General features: G+C 39.4%; 1 protein-coding gene and 2 long non-coding RNA genes across 4 annotated transcripts in view; 2 read left to right on the top strand and 1 right to left on the bottom strand.

Moving 5' to 3' along the window:
* The window catches only part of LOC124255582 (ankyrin repeat domain-containing protein 50-like), a 156,541-nt gene that overhangs the window by 46,898 nt on the left and 81,676 nt on the right, over window positions 1–27,967 (top strand). The window lies entirely within an intron of this gene.
* Window positions 1–27,967, bottom strand: part of LOC124255627 — a 115,927-nt gene that overhangs the window by 46,923 nt on the left and 41,037 nt on the right. Inside the window, exon 2 of the long non-coding RNA XR_006892712.1 lies at window positions 5,071–5,077. This is a non-coding gene — a long non-coding RNA (uncharacterized LOC124255627). The remainder of the gene's footprint in view (window positions 1–5,070; window positions 5,078–27,967) is intronic.
* Window positions 116–9,058, top strand: LOC124255635. The gene is made up of 3 exons (XR_006892713.1): window positions 116–226; window positions 1,820–1,832; window positions 9,044–9,058. It is a non-coding gene; the product is annotated as an uncharacterized LOC124255635 (long non-coding RNA).

The following is a 27,967-nucleotide window of genomic DNA, read 5'->3' as shown; positions in this document are numbered from 1 at the left end:
ATAGGATTAAAGATCGCTCGCATGGGAGTCACATGTTAAATAGCAATGTCTAGACTATAGCTAGGTTGAAAACTCCATAAAGTTTTTGTTTAATATTGTAAGGGAATAGTTGACAACGGAACAAGAATCTGTATCGAAACGTCGCACTCTCGAAATAGAAGAAGTTGTAATCCATAAAGTTTCTTTAATATTGTACTTCTCAACTTCTAACATGTCACCCAAAGAAGTCAGACTATAGCTACTTCTATGTAAAGTCTTCAATAGGGACTTAGAAGTGAAACACACATTGGGAGGAATGGCAACTTCATTGTTTTGGCACGTTCCGCAGAACATTCTTGAAGGAGAAAGAATAATATGGCCACTTATATAGTCTTGAACACAATAGCAGGGACATGTTCTAAGCGCATTTAGCATGATGGACACTATTACCCCGGATATACCACGCTGCGAGTAGTCATTTGACTTATCCCACCGGGTACCCATTTTCTGCTAGGTTAACAGAGGCAATTTTGAACAAACTAAGGTGAGGCGCCATGTGTGCTTCGTTGTTGCACAGGACAGAAGTTCTAGAAAGTCTCAGGAGTCAAGCTGCCAAACACGGTCACCCATCCAAGGACTCTCCGTGACAAACGTTGCTCAACTTCAACTGATTTATGACCCGCGCTCAAGCACAAGACCACACACCACCACAATTCACTCCGAAACATCGTGTTCCTTATAACAAAGAAGTTGGCATTCCCTGTACAATTACTTGTACAGTTGTGTATAGATAGTTATAGATGTCATTTATATTTATTGTGATAGCATGCTCTCATTATAACTATTATTTTACCATTTATTGAGTTTGTCGCATCATCATCATACTATATATCTATACTACCACTATCTTAAATGTATAATGTCACAACATCGTGAATATTGTCACATGTGTTTTTATTCAGAGACCACAAAGACATACGAATGCGTCATCGCAGGATCTATTTTCGTGCATCACATGTACAGATGTGGCAGGGTCGAGAGTACAGCCATGTACACATTGCACAGCTCCGTTTCGCCAAGAGGGAAATACACACTGAATTAATGTTGTCCTATATACATAATCAGTAATGTTGAATATCACGAAGTCGAAAGAGAAAGTTAATTAAAATTGCAGAAAAGTTTCAACCCTGGCCATGAACACATTTACATCCTTCTCAGTCTCCACGATTTTCACCAGGATGTGGAAACACTGTTCAGTTGCATGTCCCTTAAATGACATTAAAAACTAGATTCTAATGCTGTCAGAGAGTTGATTAAAATATTATCCGTATTACATCAGCGAGTTCAATCCTTGGAAAGGCTCACATACACATTGAGCGGAAGGTTGAAATATTTCCACCAGACTTGCCTCACACCAATCATGTCGGGCAGGTTAAAGACCGTCAGCATGCCTTTGATAGTAATGCATACATGCAAACATGAGTCGTCTTGAAAATTCCAATTATTGTGATCGACCCATTTGATCCTCTTTGCATGTTCCCTCCCCAATACAAAGAAAAGCTACATGCCACTTGCATGTCAGTTGTAAATCAACTGTACGTCGTCTTTGTAGATCACGACACACTCTCTATTTATAATTTTCCCCGGCAGTAGGGAGAATCAACTGAAGAGAGGTGTCCAGCATAAGGAGATCTTAAGTGAAGGGAGATCAGAACTGTAGGCAAACCTCAACTGCAGGGAGATCAGAACTGTAGGCAAACCTCAACTGCAGGGAGATCAGAACTGTAGGCAAACCTCAACTGCAGGGAGATCAGAACTGTAGGCTAAACCTCAACTGCAGGGAGATCATAACTGTAGGTAAACCTCAACTGCAGGGAGATCATAACTGTAGGTAAACCTCAACTGCAGGGAGATCATAACTGTAGGTAAACCTCAACTGCAGGGAGATCTCAACTGCAGGTAAACCTCAACTGCAGGGAGATCATAACTGTAGGTAAACCCTCAACTGCAGGGAAAGAGATCATAACTGTAGGTAAACCTCAACTGCAGGAGATCATAACTGTAGGTAAACCTCAACTGCAGGAGATCATAACTGTAGGTAAACCTCAACTGCAACTGCAGGAGATCATAACTGTAGGAGATCATGCAGGGAGATCATAACTGTAGGTAAACCTCAACTGCAGGGAGATCATAACTGTAGGATAAACCTCAACTGCAGGGAGATCTCAACTACAGGGAGATCATAACTGTAGGTAAACCTTAACTGCAGGGAGATCATAACTGTAGGTAAACCTCAACTGCAAGGAGATCATAACTGTAGGTAAACCTCAACTGCAGGGAGAACTCAACTGCAGGAAGACCATAACTGTAGGTAAACCTCAACTGCAGGGAGATCTCAACTTCAAGGAGATCATAACTGCAGGGAGATGATAACTGTAGGTAAACCTCAACTGCAGGGATATCTCAACTGCAGGGAGATCATAACTGTAGGTAAACCTCAACTGCAGGGAGATCATAACTGTAGGTAAACCTCAACTGCAGGGAGATCATAACTGTAGGTAAACCTCAGCTGCAGGGAGATCTCAACTGCAGGTAGGTATAACTGCAGGGAGATCATAATTGTAGGTAAACCTCAACTGCAGGGAGATCACAAGAGATGTCAGCCTCAAAAGGGAGATCTAAACTGCAGGGAGATCATAACTGTAGGGAAATCTCAACTGCAGGGAGATCATAACTGTAGGTAAACCTCAACTGCAGGGAGATCATAACTGTAGGTAGATCAACTGCAGGGAGATCTGTAGGGAGATCACAACTGTAGGGAGATCTCAACTGCAGGGAGAACTCATAACTGTAGGTAAACCTCAACTGCAGGGAGATCATAACTGCAAGGAGATCATAACTGTAGGTAAACCTCAACTGCAGGGAGATCTCAACTGCAGGGAGATGATAACTGTAGGCAAACCTTAACTGCAGGGAGATCATAACTGTAGGATATCAAAACTGCAGGGAGATCATAACTGTAGGTAAACCTCAACTGCAGGGATATCTCAAATGCAGGGAGATCATAACTGTAGGTAAACTTTAACTGAAGGGAGATCATAACTGTAGGTAAACCTCAACTGCAGGGAGATCATAACTGTAGGGAAACCTAAACTGCAGGGACATCTCAACTACAGGAGATCATAACTGTAGATAAACTCAACTGCAGGTAGATCATAATTGTAGGTAAACCTCAACTGCAGGGAGATCATAATTGTAGGTAGATCACAACTATAGGGAGATGTCAGCCGTAAGGAGATCTCAACTGCTGGGAGATAACAACTTAAGGGAGATCTCAACTGCAGGGAGATCACAACTGTAGAGAGACCTCAGCTGTAGAGAGATCATACCTGTAGGGAGATCTCTGCTGTGGGGAGATCACAACTGAAGGGAGACTTCAGCTGTATGGAGATCTCAAGTGTAGGGAAATCAGAACTTTAGGTAGATCTCGACTGTAGGCAGACCTCACCTGAAGGGAGATAACAATTGTTAGTAGACCTCATCTATATATCATCAGTTGACACAATCCACAGTCCACTGTACGTCACATACGTCCATCCGTTCTGGAGAGTGATAGGTCGAGTACACTTTGATTTGTCACCATAGATTGACAGCAGCACGTTTCTGTTTTTGTGACAGTGATAGAGTGATCAAGGTTTAGCATTGCATGCCGAATGTTCTGTACAAATACTTTATTAGCACTCAGTGAAACACTGACAAAAAATATTGCGTGATATGTCCTATAAAACTATTGAAAGGTCTTCTTTGTTAAATAGCAACTGACAAAATCCCATAGAGCAAAATTTCTATGGACAAAATCCCACACCAAAATGACCAACATAGGACAAAATTCCATTTTTATATGTTATATAGAGCTACCCTTTTACACCAGTTTTAATTAGCATGTTTTCATGACAGAAGCCAGTGAGATAAGTTGATTACCATGTTTTCGTAACAGAGGCCAGTGATTGCATTGATAAATCGTATAAATGTGTCTGTGATGAAAGGGGTCTGTTACAAAATGGGAGTACTGTAGAGCAATAAGGGAAGAGTCACAGTGGCATTAGATGTTTTTTTGTACATTAAGAAGGTTACAAACAAGATTAGTATTAGGTGGGAATGTTCAAGAAAAATTGCATTAGAATGTCATGGGTCCATGAAGACATCGTCGACAATGGAGAATCCGGTTCTTGTTACATCTCATAGTCATCCAGTCATACATCAGTTAAGATGTACAAAGATGCTGATGTTCTAGAACAATGCTTTAGATGATTACATGTACCATGAAAATATACCACGATGATGTATTATGTTATGGGTCTGCGTTGAATCGTGTTATTACTGTTTGTGAGCAATACTGCTTATTTATGAGGAAAAATAGAAATATTTATTTCAAAATAAATTGTATGTCATTTTTCACACTGTTGGTATTTTATCAGCAGTGTAAAGACATTTTGTCCTATGGGTGGGTGTTTGTCTTGGTGGTATTTTGTCCTGGAGGGAGTTTGTCTGGGTGGTATTTTGTCCTGGTGGTATTTTGTCCTACCCTCAATTTGGTAAACATTGTATTTCTTACTTCATTGGCATTCTTGAAGTTGAGGAGGTGAAGATTGAGGAAGATTTTTATGGATATACAACTCCTTTATTCTGTATAGGCGGTGTTTCGACATAGATTCTAATGTCGTTGTCAAGTCACCTCTTGCTTGACAACGACATTAGAATCTATGTCAAAACGTCGCCTGTACAGAAAAATATGTCCTCATTCAACATTGTATTTGTCCATAAACTGGACCCCCATATGAAATAATTGGAAACAGCAAGTTATGCCACCCCAATACGTGAGAATTACTTTGTATGAGGCTGACAGCACTCCCAGCTGAATTAGTTAGCGTAGCCCGAGCAGGAAGTTAAACATAAAAATGGCAGAGCAGGTTATGCAGTGATTTGAATGATTTGGCGACACTGCGAGCTTGTCAATTGCTCGATACGTGAGCATCCCCTCTCCTTCCCATGTCCCGTATAGCTTAGCATAAATAAATCATTGCTGTGGACCTCATTCCTAGGGAAAGAAGTATTAAGCAGGAAATATAATAAACATGGTCATGAATACACATTACAAAAATCAATTAAATCAAAAGTATGCATTCTGTGATTTTTAAAATCAGATTCTATCATCAGCTTCTCAGAAACGTCTTATGACTTTCTGACAGCCAAGAGACTTGAAACTCCCTAGCAAAATAAGTGACTTACAGATAATTTATCCCAGTGGCACACAAACAAACCCCCGATAATAAAAGTATAACTAACAGGATTTCAAATCGACAACACGTTTTAATTCAATCAGTGTAACAAACATACATTGTCAGAAAGCAACCCAGCGGGATCACATTAGAAATGTGTATGAGTAGGGGTTAAGAGTTGCGTTCAGACAGAACATCCGGATGTGTATACTATATAGAACAAACTGTATGTATAACGACTTCATTATTTCGTGAGTGGGACGTTTCGATACAGATTTTTGTATCCTGCTTGGCAACGGTACAAGACTGTGTATCGAAAAGTCGCACTCCCGACATAAAGAAGTTGTTATCTATAAACTTTGTTCAATATTCTACGTCTAAACTTCTAAAATGCCACTTAAAAACGATGTGTATACTGTTGTCACTCTGACGATCTACACAGACAGTCCTGACTAGAGCTGAGTGTGTCAAGTGGTCAATACAACACTGTATACACCGACAGTCCTGACTAACACTGTAATGTGGTCAATATAACACTGTATACACCGACAGTCCTGACTAGAGCTGAGTGTGTCAAGTGGTCAATATAACACTGTATACACTGACAGTCCTGACTAGAGCTGAGTGTGTCATGTGGTCAATATAACACTGTATACACTGACAGTCCTGACTAGAGCTGAGTGTGTCAAGTGGTCAATATAACACTGTATACACTGACAGTCCTGACTACAGCTGAGTGTGTCAAGTGGTCAATATAACACTGTATACACTGACAGTCCTGACTAGAGCTGAGTGTGTCAAGTGGTCAATATAACACTGTATACACTGACAGTCCTGACTAGAGCTGAGTGTGTAATGTGGTCAATATAACAGTGTATACTGGACAGTCCTGACTAGAGCTGAGTGTGTAATGTGGTCAATATAACACTGTATACACTGACAGTCCTGACTAGAGCTGAGTGTGTCATGTGGTCAATATAACACTGTATACACTGACAGTCCTGACTAGAGCTGAGTGTGTCTGGTCAATATAACACTGTATACACTGACAGTCCTGACTAGAGCTGAGTGTGTCAAGTGGTCAATATAACACTGTATACACTGACAGTCCTGACTAGAGCTGAGTGTGTCATGTGGTCAATATAACACTGTATACACTGACAGTCCTGACTAGAGCTGAGTGTGTCAAGTGGTCAATATAACACTGTATACACTGACAGTCCTGACTAGAGCTGAGTGTGTCAAGGTGGTCACTGTATACACTGTAGTCCTGACACTGACAGTCCTGACTAGAACTGAGTGTGTCAAGTGGTCAATATAACACTGTATACACTGACAGTCCTGACTAGAGCTGAGTGTGTCCAGTGGTCAATATAACACTATACACTGACAGTCCTGACTGAGTGTGTCCAGTGTATAACACTGTATACACTGACAGTCCTGACTAGAGCTGAGTGTGTCCAGTGGTCAATATAACACTGTATACACTGACAGTCCTGACTAGAGCTGAGTGTGTAATGTGGTCAATATAACACTGTATACACTGACAGTCCTGACTAGAGCTGAGTAACAATATAACTGTATACACTGACAGTCCTGACTAGAGCTGAGTGTGTCAAGTGGTCAATATAACACTGTATACCTGACTAGAGCTGAGTGTGTCAAGTGGTCAATTTAACACTGTATAAACTGACAGACCTGACTAGAGCTGAGAGTGTCAAGTGGACAATATAACACTGTATACACTGACAGTCCTGACTAGAGCTGAGTGTGTCAAGTGGTCAATATAACACTGTATACACTGACAGTCCTGACTAGAGCTGAGTGTGTCAAGTGGTCAATATAACACTGTATACACTGACAGTCCTGACTAGAGCTGAGTGTGTCAAGTGGTCAATATAACACTGTATACACTGACAGTCCTGACTAGAGCTGAGTGTGTCAAGTGGTCAATATAACACTGTATACAGCCCTGACTAGAGACCTGTACTAGAGCTGAGTGTGTCAAGTGGTCAATTTAACACTGTCACAGACCTGATAAGCTGACTGTATACAATATAACACTGTATACAGACAGCCCTGACTAGAGCTGAGTGTGTCAAGTGGTCAATATAACACTGTATACACTGACAGTGTGTCCTGGTCACTAGAGCTGAGACAGACCTGAGTGTGTCAAGTGGTCAATATAACACTGTATACACTGACAGTCCTGACTAGAGCTGAGTGTGTCAAGTGGTCAATATAACACTGTATACACTGACAGTCCTGACTAGAGCTGAGTGTGTCCAGTGGTCAATATAACACTGTATACACAGACAGACCTGACTAGAGCTGAGTGTGTCAATTGGTCAATATAACACTGTATACACTGACAGTCCTGACTAGAGCTGAGTGTGTTGTGTGGTCAATATAACACTGTGTACACTGACAGTCCTGCATAGAGCTGAGTGTGTCATGTGGTCAATGTAACACTGTATACACTGACAGTCCTGACTAGAGCTGAGTGTGTCAAGTGGTCATCTGACCAGTTTCTAAAATGGCATTGTGTATTTCATTATTCAGTCTCCTCCGAATTTCAATCCAAAGATGTTCAATTGGGTTTAAATCAGGACTAACAGCTATCCACTGCATAATATTGACACCATTCTGCTGAAGGAAGTCCCGTGTAGCTCTTGACACCGGACATGTGGTCGGACACATGGAACCTGCATCAGAGGATGTAATGATACCGACCAGACATGCACATCTAACTGTACTAAAGACTGTCCTTTGGAGGTCTGCCTTCAAGTGAGAACATGTTCAGGTAAGACACTGAAGTGCAAAATCAACAATTCGTACACATCCATAATCTTCAGTTTCAGTTCCTTTAAATGGGACGAGATTTCAGTGATAGTACATTCAAGTTTATTGAGTAATTTGTAAAAGTAGACAGTTTATTTGATTTGCGTCTTCCTATACTAAGTATAATGAAGGTTTTTGTGTGCATATTACACATTTATTCACAGTACATTAGATTAAGTTATCGTTATTTTGTATTTCCTCAGAGATCCAAAGTGTGAGGCCTACACTGATCGCAATCACCATCGGGGCATTAGCAGCGTGTTTGCTTTGCTTAATTGGCATCATGGTAGCAATTCGTATAACTGTCTACAAACACTTTATAAGGTTTGACATTATGTTTATCAGTGTCTATGTTGCTTAACCTATATTCTAAATGACACATTCACCTTATAGCTTCCATGGCCTTGAACACAGAATATGTAGTTAGCTTCAGCTATGTTATTATAACAAATAATAAATCCATTTGTATAGAGCCTATATCCAGTCACCAAGTGGTTGCTAATGACGCTGACATACATATTAACAAAAGGAGTTCATTTAGGTACCATAAGCTTCTTGAACAGGAAAGTTGTTTAGATTAGACTGGAAGCTGGTTATTGAGGGAGATTCTTTGAGATTGTTTCTGAGGATAGCTGACATATAGGTAAAAGGTATGTGTCCGTATCTCTTCAGTCGTGGGACGGTGAGCCGCGAGTATGAACTCTGACAAGACTAGAGAGAAAGGACGCAGCAGAAGTCAATGTAAAACAACAAGAAAGATCTGTTTCATGATTAGCAATTTTATAAATAACACAATACAGATTACTGCAATGTAATTACAATGGTAGTGCACAGTGGAAGTACAAAGCTCATTGCAGTACTAATACCATGGTAATACCGAATATAGCCGTAGTAGCAGTGACGTCAGAGATAATAACACCGACCAAATTGCAATATTTGCCAAGCTTTCAAACAGTCCTAGAATGGATATCCGTTGAAAAGATGATCAACTGTTGAGCTTGCTGTAATGTGAGATGAGGGAACCATGTGTTCCACGCCATGTTTAGTAAACTATACAGCTCTAAAATATTCATCATTACACTTAACTGTAAAACAGCAAATTGTAGGAAGCCACTGCTTCCGTAATGTAATATATATCGACTTATTATTGGTAAACCACAATGTTGTGAACTTCGACTGTATTTGAAAAGAAACAAAGTCTTACAGTTACACTGTTTTGCAGTAGATTGCCAGTTTTGTGCTTCCAATGTTGACAAACACACATATGGTTTCTGCTGTAGGGATGAAGCTGATGATGGAGATGTGGAATGTCCAGCAGAACAGCAGGAGGCACACGACTACGAGCTTGTGGATGTTGAGCCTGATAGAAACGAATCCGGCCCTGTGATAGTTTTTCTTTAGTGGATGTTCACGTCAGTCAATGCAATACACTGACTGGCCAAACTGACCTCCAGCAAAACATCGATGTCCTGCCATGGCTAGCGCCCAGTCCAGACTTTACCCACTGAACACTTCTGCAGTCATTACGTTAAGATGGCATTGGTAGACACATTAAAGGCATAGCCGCAAAGACTCACTGCATGTCTGACCAATAAATATGTTTTTCCCTGATATTAGCGATGTCGGACTCTTTAATGGCCTAGTCGACCATCATTTCACAAAACCAAGGATAAGAACTCACAAAATCCCATCGCCTAGGCCCACGGAGATATGATTACATAATTTCCATTTGTATATACCATGAGGATCGTTGATAATTCCCTTCATCTCCAATTTCTTGTCATAGTATAGCCAGGACACTAAAGTAATTATTTTATTGTATTATCTAATACATATCTTTATCTATTGCCTTGCTTTTTCCTGCAAATGGGAAACAAAAACTTTGACCAAGTGTTTTTTACAAGCTGACGAAAGCTTTAATCACAGTCGAAATCCTGGTGCCTCCAGCTTGTTTCTTAGTAAGACATTTAGTGAAAGATGAGAGCGAGCGCACACCAAACAGACCAAGAGGTTCACTCTTCTGTACAGACCCCTGTTCCCCGCAATCACCATTATGCTTTATCATTGGTCGGTAACCTTTCTCCCGCTTTTTCGTAAGATTTCGTTGCTGACATACTCGACAAGATAGTGGAGTCTACTAATGCCTACAGGGAGTAACGCCTACAGTCTTAAATAAACAATTTTACGTACCAGTGGTTACAAATTGTACTGCCTCTACCCTTTCACTGAAGTGGTAGGTCCCACTTTACTGTGCACTAATGCCTACAGGGAATACCAAAACATTGACTTTTAAATGACATTTTATAAGATTTAACCAGATAATCATTTTCATTTCTTCACACAAAATGACATTACATTACATATCATTGAATTATTAAATGAGATTACATTACATTACATTCTAAATCATATATTACATCATTAATCAACATGAATTATTTACATATACACAAATATACAAACATACAAATATAAATTTCTGGTGATAACTGAAGTCATTCAAGCTGTCTGAGTCATTCACGCCAACTTGATCAAATGTCCAGCAGCTGAACGCCATGGGGTACATGATTCCAGTTGTCAGTTGGTCCTTCAGTCTTGTGAGTCTCTGGTCAATCTCTATCTAGATCTCAGGAGTAGAACGTGCCGTCCATGTAGAGGGTGTCAACTTCTTGTAGGAGGGTCAGGTGGGCACTTGTGGCGAAGCAGATGATTTTGTCGTCGTCCCCGTCGTCTATGCAAAGGAAGGGCAGTCCATCAGAAGTTTCCTTGAAGCAGTCTGGTAGATTCACCTCGCTGAGTGTCTGGGGAAGTGGCAGCATCGTCTTTCGTCTCTGCTTGTAGAGTCCACTCATCACTGTATAGAAGGACTTGACTGTCGCTGTTTCATCTCGGTCCAGTCTTGAAATCTCCTCGTCGTAGATGGTCGGTACCGGCGTTGTCTCAGTCTGTACCTGTCACCGCAGAGCACTGGCAATCTTCAGAGCTGCTTGATCTTCCTGTGGATGGTTGTGTGGGGACTGATTTCGAACAAACTGTCCAACTGTAGTGCACCTACCAAGGCAGCCTCCATGAACACACTTCCAATCTACGCAGGTCTGTCGTCAGTTGTTCAGTCTGTATCTGTAGCCATCTAGTAGTATCCGCTGTCCTCCTTTCTGTGATCTGAAATACTCGACTTTCTTTGGGTTGGCCATGGTTAGCAAAGAAGACTTTGATTACAAGCATTTTAAAGCAATACATTTCCTTCTCAATAAGAAAACTATCTCTCAATAAATTAAACATTTCCTTCTCACTTTGTTTTATCCCTCATTATATGTTTCTATCCCTCAACCGTGTGAGATGGAGCATAGCCTCTGCTAATTGCTCTTTGCCCTCTACTCCCCTAGTCCCATTGTAGGCATTAGTACACACTAACCGTTACAATCCACTTTTGTGCAGGTAGGCGTATCGCTGTCACAACAAACTTTGTAGCTATTATTCCCTTTAGCTATTTGTCCCTGTAGGGATTAGTAGACCAAACCAACAAGATTGCTGTACCAAATGTTGATCACCATCCTCTGAACACAGGGTCAGTCTTCATAGACGACACTGCTGGGCCACATCGTGCACGCGCCGTTGGTGATTTCTTACGTGAAGAGGCGTTAGCATATCTACCTTGGCCCACGAGGAGTCTTGTTCTCAATCAGGTAGAGCGTGCTTCGGATATTATTGGTCGCAGAATACGCCAGAGAGATTCTCCAGTAGAAAATCGTGGTGAACCGAAGCAAGGAATCCATCAAGAAATGAAAGCAACACCTCAATGTCAGATTCAGCGTGTGATGCAGCCTATGAGAAGGAGGGCCAGGGATGTTATTGTAGCTGGTGGAGATTACACCAGATATTGACACAGCTCGGGTATTGACACTTATGTGAATTATTGAGTATTGTGTGCCTGAATGTAATAGTTATCAGCAATACAAAATTATTTTTGTTTTCCATGTTTGCTTCTCTGAATAAAACGCAATTAAAATTTTTGCGTTTAGATTTGGCATTAAATTGTTCGTATTGAGTGTTGGTTAAATTTTTTGCTTTTGCCTATTTTCTGTCATAATTAACTTATGTCTGACCTGTGTATGTTCGATTGTGTTATTCATTGACTTCAGCATGTTGTGAATTTTGCGCGTGCCGCTACATATGTTTTACCATAGATGTGAACTAATTGTTACAAATCTTGACCAGGTATTATGACTACGTCATACACGTTTATGAATGATTCGGTTGTGGTGTACCAGGTCCATTTGTCACAATTTGTTCACAAGAATAGAAAAACGAACCAAAAACATTCGGAACAAACTCCGGATCCCTACGTCACTTTAGGGCGCGCGTGTTTGTGTGTATAGGTGAAATTGGGTTTAACGTCGTACTTGAGAATATTTCAATCATACGACGACGTGCATTCGTCTGTATGTGTATGTGCGGCTGCTTGTACTAGCCCAGGTGAGGTGAAATTGGGTTTAACGTCGTGCTTGAGAATATTTCGCTCATATGACGACGTGCATGCGTGTGTATGTGTATGTGCGGCTGCTTGTACTAGACCAAACTTAAGCTGGTTTTATAGTGCTAGCCCACTGAGATACCAGGCCGCAGTGAAGCATGAATACCCCACTCAGACACATTATACTGACTCCAAGGCGACCAGTCCTTGTTGTACCCATTAATGCCGAGCGCCACGCAAGGACCAACAAGTACCATATTTTAATGTCTTTTTGTATGACGCGGTCGGGTATCGAACCTTCCGCTCTCCGGGCGGACGCTCTAACCACTACACCACGGAGGCGGTCTTGTTTGTGTGCGTCTCTGCGTGAATGAGTGAGTGAGTGCGTGCGTGCGTGAATGAGTGAGTGAGTGAGTGAGTGAGTGAATGAGTGTGTGTGTGTTTGTGTGTGTGTGTTTGGTGAGTGTGCGTGTGTGTGTTATATCATAGACATGAAATTGGAATATTCAGATGGATAATTTGTATGAAGCTAGAATATTTATATCTATGTAATTAAGAGGGAAAAGAATCCAAAATATACCAAGATTTGATAATACCATAAAAAAGGTATGCCTCGGTGGTGTGTTTGATTGTTGTTCAACGCCGCACTTAGTAATATTCCAGCTGTATGGCGGCGGTTTGTAAATAATTGAGTTTGGACCAGGCAGTCAAGTGATCAACATCAGGAACTTCGATCATTGGGATACGATAACATGTGTCCCGATCCCGTTAGTCGCCGCTTACAACAAACATGGGTTACTGAAGACCAAGTCTGAACCAGTTCTTGGGGCGTGCATTCACTCTATGACGGGTACACGTGCACGTGATGCTCGTCATTGATCGTAATACTTTCATATTGAAATTTAAGGTATGGTATACCCGAATGGTCCAAGTATTCATACAAAAATACATGATTATGATATGAATATATATAAGGCTAAATATTATTGGTGTTGCGATACTTATGTTTATGTGTATATATCACTAATCCCTCTGCCTTACATGCCACGGAAATACAGTGGAAATACCACACAAGCTATTGAGTAAATTATGTAAAATTATGAAAGTTATAAAAGACCACCAGGGTTGAAGGGTGTGTTGCCAAGGGGAACGGTAACCGACCAATGGTAAATACAGCTGGCGATTGGGATGACGTAGGAGCATAAAAAAGTGTTCGGAACGAAACGAGATAAAAATGTGGCCTGCAATACTTCAAAACAATCTGTTCAAAATCAGACAAAGAAAGTGAAAACATAGACTTTCAACCTGTTATCACGTATACGTGTGACGGGTACAACTAACTAGGGGCGGTGGGGTAGCCTAGTGGTTAAAGCGTTGGCTCGTCACGCCGAACTATAGGCATGGATGCGCCGCCGCCTCACACTCACAATTTGAACCAGGTAAAATCTTACAATAAGAGCTCTTTAATCGAATATTGATGTATTCATCAGATTATACTTGCAAAAGCAAAACCTAAACTCAACCTGTTTTCAGTAGCTCGCACGTATTATGCTCATAGGCTGGTTAATTTATATCGAATGAAGTCCCCTTAGACCAGCTATAACAAAGAAGAAAATTGACGTTTTTACAGTTAACCAAAACTAATAAACCTATTTTCAGTAGGTCGCACGTATTATACTCTGATCCCGCGACTGGATTACAGTCACACATTAGGCTGGTCACAACATTACATCAGTCAGCTGGATACACACACACTGGAGATGTTCCTCTCTCGTCACCAGTGACATAGGTTTAATGTATAAGGAATCAGTTCAAAATATGTTTGTTATGATTCTGTGTTATGAAATATCGGCTTACATTGTTTTCTGTCTTCAGACACTTCACAACGTCTTTTGGTCATTCTGTGTTCATCAATGGTTATACGAGGTAAGTATACAACGACTATTTCATCAAAATCAAAAGATTAGTATATATGAGGACTATAGGGAGTGTATCTGCCACTGGGTAGTGATTAAGTGTGTTGTGTGTGTGTGCGTCGTGGTGCGCGTGCATGCATGCGTATTTTGCATCAATTTAACCCTCTTACGTGTGTTCAAGCAATGGTGCTGTCCAGTCGGTTTGTTCAACAATGAGGTCGAACAATGCCCATTTACATTACACATGGGCCAGAGACAAAGGAGCTTCATTGTATGTCTTATGCGAAAACAACAATGTAATAACCAACTCATTTTGCTCGTTCACATTTCATGAAACATATGAAGCGTAGATATGACATGGTATTACATATCTCACGAAACATTAGGTGACAAACAACGCAACAGTTCTACCTTGGCCGTATCAATGTTACGCTCCATCTTTTGCCTCGTACCGATCTAAATACTGATTGTATTATGCTTTATTTTCAGCAAACCCATGCGGCAATGGCCAGCACTGCCCCGACTGTGACAGAAATGGATACTGCTCGGCACCATGCGAGGTTGGATTCTATGGTAGGACGTGCATGTCGGTGTGCAACAGCGGATGTAAACATGGGTTGTGTGAACTCAAAGAGAAGGGCATCGAGTATTGCACGGAGGGATGTGTTCCAGGATACATGGGTACAAGCTGCACAATACCATGTGTCAAGCCTTGGACGCAGTGTATGGTGTGTGAAGGCGGATGTAATGAAGGATACTGCAGCCTCAGTTCTACATCCTGTGTTTCTGGATGTGTCGACTCCTTCTATGGCCTTGACTGCAAGAACTGCTCTGAGAGATGTAAGTCATGTAACAGGTCTACAGGGGTGTGTGACGATTGTCATGATCCATACCAGGGTCTGAACTGTGAGATGTCATGTGAGAAATGTGCTGGATCTTGTGTGTCTGGATGTGACGAAGGCTGTAAACCTGGCTTCTATGGTCATTGGTGTGATAAGGTGTGCAGTGACAACTGTCGTCCTGGGCCCAACGAAACTGCAGTTTCTGTCATGGAGTGTGACCAAAATACATCCATCAACTGCATCGAATGTGACAACAACACTGGAGACTGTGTCCACGGTTGTAATGACGGGTGGTATGGTGAGAACTGCTCCTCTCGATGTAGCCGGAAGTGTGCAGATATGTCCTGCACTGATTCAGGGTCGTGTGCAGCTGGTTGTGCACCAGGGTATGCTGGGACTGACTGCTCCTGCTTTGAAAACTGCATCCATGAAGTTTGTCACCCGAACAACGGATCTTGTTTGAAAGGTTGCATCAATGGATATTATAGCGCATTTTGTAACAAGTCCTGTGACGTCTGTGTTGACGGTGTATGTGGTCGGACACATGGAACCTGCATCAGGGGATGTAATAATACTGACCAGACATGCACATCTAACTGTACTAAAGACTGTCCTTTGGGAGGTCTGCCGTAACCTCAGAACATGTTCAGGTAAGACATTTAAGCACATAATTACTGAAAACAATTCTTACTGAAAACAACAATCCGGCTGCAACAGAATATAAAATAATACTGACTGCAGATGTTAATGTACTTGCCAAAATTATTGTCTTACAGATGCTTACCTTGTATGTCTTCCGCGTGAGCATGTAATAATACTGTTTTATATTAATTAGAGAATCATTTCAATCTACATCACGTTTTCTTGCTAAAACTTGAATGTTTTATACATAATATAGTTACATCAAAGATGCTATTCGTCAATCAACATCCATACATCAAACAAGAGTGTTTCAGAAAATACAACGCTGATTTCGTACGTGTAATAGGTTCCAATGCATAGGTTGTTGTGTGGTGTTAAATATGACTTGGTTGACACATGTCATCGTTTCAAATTGCGCAGATCGATGCTCATGCTGCTGATCACTGGGTTGTCTGGTCCAGTCTCGATTATTTACAGATCGCCGCCATATAGCTGGAATATTGCTGAGTGCAGCGTAAAATTAAACTCACTCACTCACTATTCCCTGGACATGACGAGTCATATGTTGACCTGACTGGTTGATGTTTTGTTATTCTGTAGGTGTTCAGCCGAAGCTTGACATCAAGTACATGACAATAGGACTGTCAGCAGTGATGTTTCTCACTGGCATCCTGTGTGCTGTTTGTTTTGTAAGATGCTGGTCAAGGAGAAGGTGAGTGGAGCAAGTGTCTTTTCCCGGCTCATAACATTATTGATATTTCTACTTTTAGTTTATGACGTTTGATTTTTATATGGCAATGTATTTGGACATAATTTGCTTGAGAGAGAACACGTTGTCCACTGATCTAAGATGCCATGAATCGATTTGCAGACATGCGTCGGCTGTCTCTCATAATATCATAGAATGGACACATAACTAACTCTGATGCATAAAACACACACAATAACAGTGTAATGTTTGTAACGTAACACTCAGCAATATCTCAGCTATATATGGGCAGTTTACAATTAATCAGATTAGAATCCGGTTGTTGATGTCATGATCATTGAGCTACGCGATTGGAATGCGATGTTATGCATCAACCACGTCTGCAAGCTAATCAGTCTCTCTTTATCATCTGCCTCTTACGACAAGCAAGAGCTCCAAAATAGTAGACATGCTTTCATATTATTAAGTATTTTGAAACTAATTACAACAACTTTTTTCAATTAATCTACAGGAACGATGCAGCAGACACCTACATAGTAGAGTATCAGCCTCCATCAAACGGATATTACGAAATTCGAGATGAAGATGTGGGCCAAGAAGGTGACTCCTCTGAGCCTGAATCGAATGATGTCACTCCTCCGTTGGCAGAACTGCTTAAGGAAGCTGACGGCAGTGGGACACACAGTGACGTATCTTCAGATGGTACTTCAGAAGACAGCCAGTCGTACACACACCTAGCGAGGGATAACTGTGTCGGTGACCAGACAACTTATGTCAAATATATAACACCAGCTCAGGAACGGATGTCTGGTGAACAGTAACATCCACGGAAATCTTATTCACTACCAATTTATGTCGATTTATATTATATAGTATGTTGTCTTCTGTGTGGTTGTGGATAGTACTCAAAGATGTCCGCAAACTTTGCCTTATAAAGGCATCATCAGTGACAAAAGCGATGTTCAGGAGAACGAGTACCTTTGTAGTGCTTATAATGTTGGGATCACCTTCACGTAAACACCGCCTATCATCAGAATTTGATAGTGAGTGAGTGGGTGAGTTAACATTTAACGTCACATCGGCAATATTTCAGCCATATCGCAGTATTTGATAGTGATTCGTGGACACAGGCTAATGATAAGTCAGACAACAAAGTTTATGCGAGTTGTGAAAGATGTTTTGTCCGTGATATTTTGAAACCTAACAAATATTTCTTCATGGTGGATTAAGAAGTGAACTTGACACATTACTTGATGCCTATCTGATTAGTAAACAGTTGCGGTTTTTAATGGCTTAGTGCAAGAAGTAAGCAGGGTTTTGTGATTTTGCCGAAATAGTTCACCTGTAAATTGGCCATAATTCACGGTCACATGTCCTTTCTCAAATGTAAATGCTGCTGAGATACTGGCAATGATGTAATTGCAATATCACTTATCTGCAAGACAATATCATGAAATCTTGTTTTTATGTGTTTTTATCGTAGTTAATGTAACTCGACCTATTTTACTTTATTTATGAATACATATTTTAATATCTTGTACCCAGGTTTGTTGTCCTCTCACAACCATTGTAAAACGTTCACGTTTTCCTTATGCCCCTGCAGCCTAACAGACACAGGCACACAGCGGAAGTACGCAGCTGGACAGGAACAATAATAATACCAACCGTTTTCTATTCACATACAGTAATAGATGGTAGAGGTATCAACTGAAGCTTACTTCAAAACAGAGTAAATGGATGTAGCACCTGCATTGCCCTACAAAGTGTTACAAAATAGAACAAAATTAATGTCTAGTATGTTTAATTCATAACGTGGGGTGATTACCTCCACTCGTATAATATTTTATAAACCAATGTAAACCCCATCTATTTCCGTCAGTATTAGTCAAACCTTCACATATGTCCTTGCTACGAACTGGAAGTCTTGACTTTGCTTTCAAAATGACATCTGTTGCAAACCTTGATGCGCTATCATTTCAGCAAAATTAATATATTACTAAAGTGGAAATATTATTAAGAACAGTTAAAGTCTCATATGCATCCTTACTGCAAGAGGTACTCTGTAGCTTCACCAAGCCAGCACACAGGGTCAGCTATTGCGTCTAAATGTATTTTGATTTGATGTTGTTAACAATTGTATTTTAGAATTTACTACGTTCACAGATCAACACAAATCACAACAAAATTTCACTTACACTGCTGGCCATCTCGTTGCATGTGATGTAATGCGAGGGGAAAGCAATATCTTACTCCCCTTATATACCCAAGAAAAGGTCAAGACATTTCCATGATAAGCTTTCTGGATCACGCCTCACATTATCGGATTATCGGAGATGTTATGTCTAAATATAACACCACTTTCTCCTCACTGAATATCACATTGAGCAAACAGTCGAAACATTGTTGCACAACGTATTGCACCGTGACATAACAGCACAATGTCAATGCAGATTTCAGAATGCACTGTTAAGGTGACCCCAGTGAAGTGGTGTATTGAGACCGATTGAAAATACTCTACTGACACGCTTTCCTCTCAGATCGTGCCTGGCCGGCACTACAATACACACGCTAGTTTTCATATGGGTGGTTATGTTGATTGTGGACTGGAGTGATTGCAGAACGTAGCGAGGATAGACTTTCCTTTAACACTGTGAGTATTTAGTTTAAGATTGTGTTTGTAAGAATGTGACACAAGTTGTGGCAAGTGTTATGTGCAGTGTTGTGAAAATACTGAGTGTGTTAAACTCTGCAGTTAAATGGCACCAAGGTACACGTTCGTTAAAAGCATCACCCTTTACAGTCCCGTGTTAAAATATTAAGCATATTCAAAAGAAGAACTACTCTTTTCCACGTGTACCAAAATCTCGCTGTGACTTCTTTGAGTAGCCTTTAGAAGTTGGTGTGATGAACAATGAGGAGAATTCTATGGATATATGTTGTAACCAGAGGTAAATAGCACGAAAAAGACAGCCATTTTGTTTTTATGACCTCATCAACACCTTGTCTCGTGTTTGAGTCTACTTTTAGAATAGTAACAGGATACATTCAGACTATGACTCAAATTACTACATCTCAGGTGGGTAATATAAGGTCCCCAAAGGTATTTTAAATTCTTTCTCAGCTCAGTCGCCAGAAACAACGCACAGATCTTTGCTCTAATGGTTCTATTGCTTGTTTACCTTGAAGACAGAACATGGAAGCAGTTCATCGTGATATTTTCAGGAAGAATCACTCTGGACTAGTGAAAGCTATACAACGTGTAGAAGAAGTGGTCGATAAACTGGTGCAGGTTAAAGTCCTAACGTGCTTAATGAAGGCTGAAATTATCCGAAAACCTCACGCCTGTATTGACTGCGTTGTCCATCTTGCCCCAAGCTTACACTCTCTTCTGCAACGCTTTGAAGGAATGCAGAATACTTCATAAATATGTGGTCCACTGCGGTAGTCATATGACGTGGATATACATTTGTAACTGAGAGTGTGATATAAAACACTACATATTTTTTATTTGTGAATATTGACAATAAATCAATATTGAGAGTATATTTGCATTGGTTGTGTATAGTCTTTTGTTCATGTATAAATAGAGGTTTGCTCAAATACTAATCTCATTGAGATTCCAACCACAATAGGAGTAAGAATTTGTTGTCTAGGAATATGGCTAGGTACGTGTTGAAACATTACGAGTTTTGAAGGTTCATGTGAATGTTTCAAGACATTGAGGAGATTCGACAAGACAACTTAGAAATGAACAGAGAACAGATTCTTGCCATCAATATTATCATCAATATAATATTAAAGGGAAGATTACCAGTGACCTGGTTTGAACGACATCATTTCCTTAGGAAGAATGATAGAAATATCTCTCTAGCGGTGTAACGAAGTTGAGTTCACCCCTTATGGACTACAGATGATACTTGGAAGAGTATTTTCGCCAGTTACATGTCTATGGTAGCATTTGTTTTGTTTTGAAACCACAGTTTGATAATGTGCATTGAGTTGAGGCCATTCAAAATGCCTGTTGGATAAAGCTCAGCCGTTTTGGTCTAAAAAACATCCGTCTTAACAACCCAGGTTTAGTTAGCCATTCCGTGGTAAGAGTATCTCCAGCAAATGTATTATGATCTCAAACATCCTGGTTTTCATCACGGTAAAATGGACTTGATATTATATGTTACAAACCAATGGTCAAGTTGATTCCAATTATTCTGTTATGAGAGGTTGTAAAAGAACAGGTATGTTCTATGTCGATAGAATTCTGGAACTGGTTGATCTGAAACTTCTTAAAATCTTGGGAGAACGACAGAGAAGAAGAATTAGGATATTTTTTGTTCATACAAAGAACATTGTATAAAAGAGGCATCTAAAGCCGTAAAACAATTTCCTTCCAGAGTCACATGAAGAAACGGAAGACGAATTTTTAGATAAAAGCAGCTAGTAGACAGGTTTGCCATCATTTAGATTCTAACCATATCATGTAGTCAATAACATGTCCTGTGTGTTATCAGTTTTATTCCGGGACAATACGTTCATGCAAAGAAGACAGAAACATCAACAACCCTCTCCTCCTCATTGATTGGCCCTCCCCTTTCATCAGCGCTGAGTTACCAGTATTTGTATTACAGCAAAGAAAACCTCCCAACAATGGCCTCTTGTGATGCCTGTGGACTCAAGATTCATGACATGCAAGATTTGCAACAGCACAGGAGAAAGCGTGAAGAAGACAAATTAGTAGTATTTTTTTAAAGAGCCTCTCAGCCACTCATGTGGCTCTTTGACGTCATCAACCCACGGGACCAATTCATCGAGAGGCTGCATGATTATAAATGCAGAATAACTTATTAAAATGCATATATATGCAAGACGTCACAAGTGATTAACCTTATGCAATTAAGGGCCCATGCCTTCATTAACGGAAAACAATGGACAGTAATTAGCGTAGTGCCATTCCCATACATAAAAACTGCGCGCGCTCATAAACCTATTTTCGATAAAACGTGCGAGCTAAGTGCTGATTGGTTCGTTTTCACACATGGTTCCACCCCCTGCATGCTATGGATGATGTCATAGGTCATCTATGATTAAACACAATGACTTAATTAGTTGCAATGAAGCCATTCACTGTGTGATTATTAATTAAGTCAAAACAAGACATAGTAACGACATCCATATATGATCGATTCCAACGAAAAGTGTACACAGCTAGGTACAAGGGGTCCAAATTAGAATTGCTTGCACCTCGTAATTCTTTATACAAATGTCAAGTCAACATGTTTGCCTCTTATGAAAATCAGTTGCCATCACTAATCTCTAAAAGCGATATGTTAATAGATCAGTGAAGATGAAGGCTCATTTTCTGAATTACCTATAAATACCAACATCATACCTTGTATATCCTGTGATTAGATGGATTGTATATTGCCTAACATCCAAATTCACTGTTGTTCTGCATGCACAATATGTTAATGACTATAGAAACTCTGAAGCCATATTATGGTTTCTTTCATGTTTTATAACCTCAAGTTTTACGAAAATAGAACCATTTTGGTACCTTTGTTTGATGTAAGTGTTCTTTTCACAAACAAATCATTATTACATATCTATCTTATTCATCTGCGAGACAACAGTTGGAACTTCAAGTAAGTACAACACATTTGAAAATGCATCAAAAACTAAATTTTTGGTGGAAGATAAAAACAGTGTACTTGTAGGTAACAAATATCACATAATTCCTTGTATTTCATAAATGTTTATATATGTCAAACTAAATCATAGCTGGTTTATTAAAACATCAAACAGGTTGGAAATTGTTTTTCTAAATACATAGGTCGTGTGAATAAAGATTGTTTACAACCGGCTTTCTCTTTGTTTTGTTTCAGTGTATGTCCGAAAGTAGCAATGTCATTTTAACTGATGGAAATATACTTCTCATACATACTTAGATATGTGAGTATATACACATGAGTGTTCTTCAGAATTCGTCAATTTTCACTGATTTTTATCATTTATTGAACTCATGACAATAATGTTTTCAACGTTACGAATTTGTTTTTACAATACATCAGTTCACGTGTAAACAGTTCCTTCAAACAGTATGGAATATTTTGCAAAATTTAGTTCAAACCAGTAGCCTGAAGTAAGTGGCTATACCTACACCAGTGAGTACTTTTGATGAGTAGTATAGAAATTGAAACTAAAATCAATACGCCTGAAATTTTATTTACCAAATGTTTCAACTGACATTTGTATTCAAAGAAAGTACATCACAAATGTTGAAAACACTTGAACTACTACCGTATACCATATACCATTATGTACAGATAAACATGTCACTAAACCAATCAATACATTATGCATCTTACTAAACTATAACTCTGCTATAATTATCCATATTTTGCAATGGCAATTGCTATTAGATAGACATTTACAGAATGTTTCAACTACAAAATCGAGCTACCTACGAATACGACATACCTTTGACAAATCTAATTACTATACCCCTGTAACTAACTTCTACTTCAGTCTCAATTCTCCTATGTTCAGTGCATCGGTGACAGCCCCGAACAAGACTTACAACTTCAAACACATTGACTGATGTTACCTACAAATACGGAATGTTACCAACGAATACACATATTACCAACGAATCTAACGTTTATCGCGTGATATCATGCAAACTTTTACTTTTATCACCAAGATCAACTGTTTTCTGACATTTCAATCAAAAAGAATTCATAATGTCACTATAATAAAGTCGAATCCACGAACTGCAGTGCATCTCTGAATAGAACATTCTATTGAACGCTCAGTAATGTAGCCATTTGAAATTCCAAGGAACCATTTCAATCTATTAATATGCAGTACTGCGTACCTAATCAGTTTATTTATGACCTGCAATAATTGTCTTCAGTATAAATTATGTTATAGTAGCGTACTGTGTTCTCCATTTCATTTTGTTAACAACGAATACATGTTATCTACAAATACTGTGAGCCACAACCGGGGAAATCCCAGCGGGGCACCATACCTGACCAGTTTGAGCCCCCATGTCAATTCCACTTGCAGTCTGAGGCATGTTTTTACAGTAATAAGACTTAAACCTTACTAAAATTAAACTTGGTTAGTTGTAACAGGTGTCATATGCATCCTATGTTATTGTGACATGGGTTTATTTATATAACATTCTACAGAAAATGTAAAATACACTTACTAATCACCAACATGTTGTCTGGTCTCATCTATGATGACTTCCAAATGGAATACATGTCACGTGTTGTCATTCCACCAATCTATTTGAATGTGATCAGTTGTTGGTACATTTGTACAGTACGTTTGAGTCAGAAACGGACCGATGAATTGCAAAGTTTATCATTGTACAAAATTGCCACATAAATATAAATAGTACACATGTTTATCATTTACTAATATCCAACAGCTTTCTTATGTTTGAAAATGTTCCAGACTCCACCCAAAAATTGTTTAAGTAACTATCATCATTGAAAATGCAAAAGTTGTTATCTGTCGCGGCGGGGTGAAACAGCAGAAACGGAACAGCCACTATCTCGTCGTGCACGGAATACAAATGGGTGATACAAAATGAAGTTGAATGCTGACGTGAAACAGTTGATGATTAAAGTGTACGATATTGTCCGTGCTGAAGCCGAAGGGGCAAACCATGTTATGCCATTAATAAATTCCGTAAGCGGGCAGCAAATGCTTTAGGAGTATCAGCAAGGGTACTGACAAATGTTCTGGAACACAAACATTCTGAGGGTGATGCGAAGCAGGTAGGGGTTGTGTCAAAATCACACAAATTAAAACATTTGAACACCTTTCAAAAGAACCTTGTAAGGCAGTCTTTCAACAAGCTCTATTCTGAAAACAAATACATGTCGCTGAAAATTTTTAAAAAGCATTTGAAGCAAGAACACAAGCTCAGAGTATCAAAGTACACACTCTGGCGACTCTTACACTCTTTCGGGTATCGTTATAATAAAATTTCGGGGGAGAATATGTCAGTACTCTGCGAACGCCCTGATATCGTTCGCTTGAGAAATAATTTTCTCAGGGATATAAAGAAGAAACGCGAGGAAGGGTTCGAGCCAGTGTACTTGGACGAGACCTGGGTCAATGCCTCGCACACTGCCAACAGTCAGTGGGTACCCGATGGGGGTGTTAAGGGGTCACGTAGAAAGCTGCCTCTAGGGAAAGGAGAGAGACTAATCATTCTCCATGCTGGTTGCTCCAGCAAAGGCTTTCTCCCAGGCTGTGACTTGGTATTCAGTCCACAGATAACAGAGACTACCATTCCGAGGTGAATGGTGCGGTTTTCCTCGATTGGGTTAAAAGAAAAGTTGGTTCCAGCTCTACCAGAGAAGTCTTTTATCGTAATGGACAATGCCCAATACCACAGCGTCCCGGACCCCGACAGTAAAGCCCCGACATCGAACAGTCGAAAAGGTGATATGATATCATGGCTCGACAAATTTCAGATCGCACGGCAACGTAGCCTCAGTTATATGAGATCATAAAAACCCAAAAAGGTGAACCTTTCTACAAAGTTTACAGTTACATATAAAGTATGGGTCAGTCCGGAAAATTTTCAAATATAAGAAAGCTGTTGGGTATTAGTAAATGATATACATATGTACTATTTATATTTATGTGGCAATTTTGTACAATGATAAACTTTGCAATTCATCAGTCCGTTTCTGACTCAAACGGACTGTATTTGTAGGTAACATTTGGGAGTTAAAATGTACCTACGAATATAGGTTATTTTGTGAGATATCTTCGTAAAAGCAGCACAGAAAACGTATACTTTGTGGCCCTTTGCACTAGAACCTAGGATATCATTCACCAATGTGTTCATCTGTGGAAACAGCAGTATATTTAATGGTATTTGTAGGTAACGTGACTTTTTTTACCAAATAAGACTTTGATTTTCTAACATTTTTTCAGATTATTTCTTGTAAGAAATATTATGTAACGCCATTGCATTCGAGTACTTTACATATTAATTGCTGTAAAAAGTAATACACAACATAACCTTGCGTTTCATTTACATAGACTGACATTGTCATTGAAAACTGTTTTCGTAGGTAACGCAAAAAAATACCACTTGAAAACAAATTAGCAAAATTACTAATTAAGCCCTGGACAAAATCATTTCAAGGGATTTATTCACGAAATACTTGGCAATCAGATTAGTATACTTCTGTTCAACCAGCTTGACTAGTATTTAAGACACAACATGTTTTCAACAAAACATTTGTAAAATATAAGTCAAAAAGAATAACAATTACCTGTTTTTGTCTCCCATAAGCCTAATTTTTAATTAAAAATAATCATGTTATATATGGCCCGAATCCTCATGTGCCGATGTGATGGGCTCCCCGAAATAAGTGAAGACAGTAATGCTAAGTTGTTTTGGGCCCAATCATGCTGTGTCCACTTTCGTTGGAATCGACCACATGGTATTTCTACAACGACTAGGGCGGCAGTGTTTTAGGAGTCACCGTGAATGGAATGTCTTGAGTATGGAGAGTGAAAAGAGTTTGTTTCATAAAAACATAGACATGAGTTTGAGCGGGAGAAATGGGACACATGCTGGCTTCAAGTTCTGGAAAAGACTATTTATAATATTTTAAAATATTTGTCACAGCAGGTTTAATAGTTTGATATTTCACCTGATCTGCTCATGTTAAAAACCTTTGATATTCTTTAATAAATATAGTTATTTAGTAGTCTCTGTCATGATGTAAAATTTATGTTTACACGCACTTCCAATAACGTTTTCCATATGTGACCCCTTCCCTCGCTAAAAGACGTCCAACATGAGTTTAAGGAACTTTAGGTAGACACCTCGCCTCTGTGCGTTACAATGAAGTCAAGTGGGAATCATAACATTTCTGTCATCGCATAATGCTAAGCACATTTAATATTTACATTATACATGAAATTGTTAAACTGTCATATAACACTAATGAAGTAATCTTTCTCTCACAACATGTAAACATATGGAAATGATAGAACCTAGCTCTGTGTTTGTTTATGGTATGTTGAGGGAGAGGTGATACATGCCTCATTAAGAGGTAAATCACAATAATTATTGGCCCCAGAGCCTTCAAACCCTGCCTCATCAAAAACAAACAAACAACAGCAAAAAAAACCCACTTCATCTGTTATTTCATTGTTATAAATTAAACATTATTATTAGGAGTCTTGGGAGGGGGTCAAGGTGACCTGACCGAGAAGGTGGGACGAGTTCATTTGTTGAGCCATTCATTTCTTGGGGGTTGGGATGGTGCGTGTGTGTGTGTGTATGTGTGTTTCTGATAACTTAGTAGTTATATGGGCATTACGTGTATTCATTGTTGATGGAGATGGATAGAATGGGTTTATCAATTAATCATATTGCGTCAGAATTATTATTTGATAGAATACGTCCGACTTTGTGTCAGCAACTGTATGATACTCAATCACCAGCAGCTACTACGTGTCACCCATTTTCTTCTGACAAGTTCATTGTTTGACATGCATAAGGCGTAAATGATTGTAGATATTACAATTTGGCTTGGTAGACTGGCGTTTATTCATTGTATGTGGAGATAGAGAGATTGGGTTAATCAAGTAATCACATTGCGTCAGAATTATTTTCATTAGCATATGTCTGACTTTGTGTTAGTTACTCAAACACTAGCAACTACTAGCTGCCACCCCTTTTCTGTTCATAGTTTGACATACATTATAGGTGTAATGATTGTAGATATTGCAATAGGTACACTGACAGATGTAGATTTTTTTCTAATAAACCTGGTAGATAATTATTTTCATATGAAATCTAAAGATATACATTACATTGTGTTAACATATCATTAGAATATGTCGTATGACATGTATACATATGCCATCCTTTGTGTTGTGAACGTATGATGTACCAAAAAAACCACCAGAAATATACTGAGTCATAAAAGAAACTTCACGAAATGTAATTTGAAAAATAATGAATAATTTTTCTCTGATGATACATCTATGTATCCGAAATGAGATCCCTATCTTTCGACTCTAGAAAAACGTTAGCAAAACCCACTCAAACCCATCCAGTCATCGTGCAAATGATGTTAGTGCCAAATCAGGTTTTGCACGTGCACTCGATCACGTGATCTTCGCATCAAAGTTTTCTTCATATGCACGTGTTTGCATTGGCCTCAAGAAATGAAAAAAACATTTTTAAACCATAGTTCTAACGGTAATTGAAATGCCACGATTGTCAAATGTACAAC

Source organism: Haliotis rubra, unplaced genomic scaffold (genome assembly GCF_003918875.1).
Source record: "Haliotis rubra isolate DU_JTF1 unplaced genomic scaffold, ASM391887v1 Scf1156, whole genome shotgun sequence".
Taxonomy (NCBI): Eukaryota; Metazoa; Mollusca; class Gastropoda; order Lepetellida; family Haliotidae; genus Haliotis; species Haliotis rubra.
Note: the sequence above shows the minus strand (reverse complement) of the source record. Positions and strands in the feature narration are given on the sequence as shown.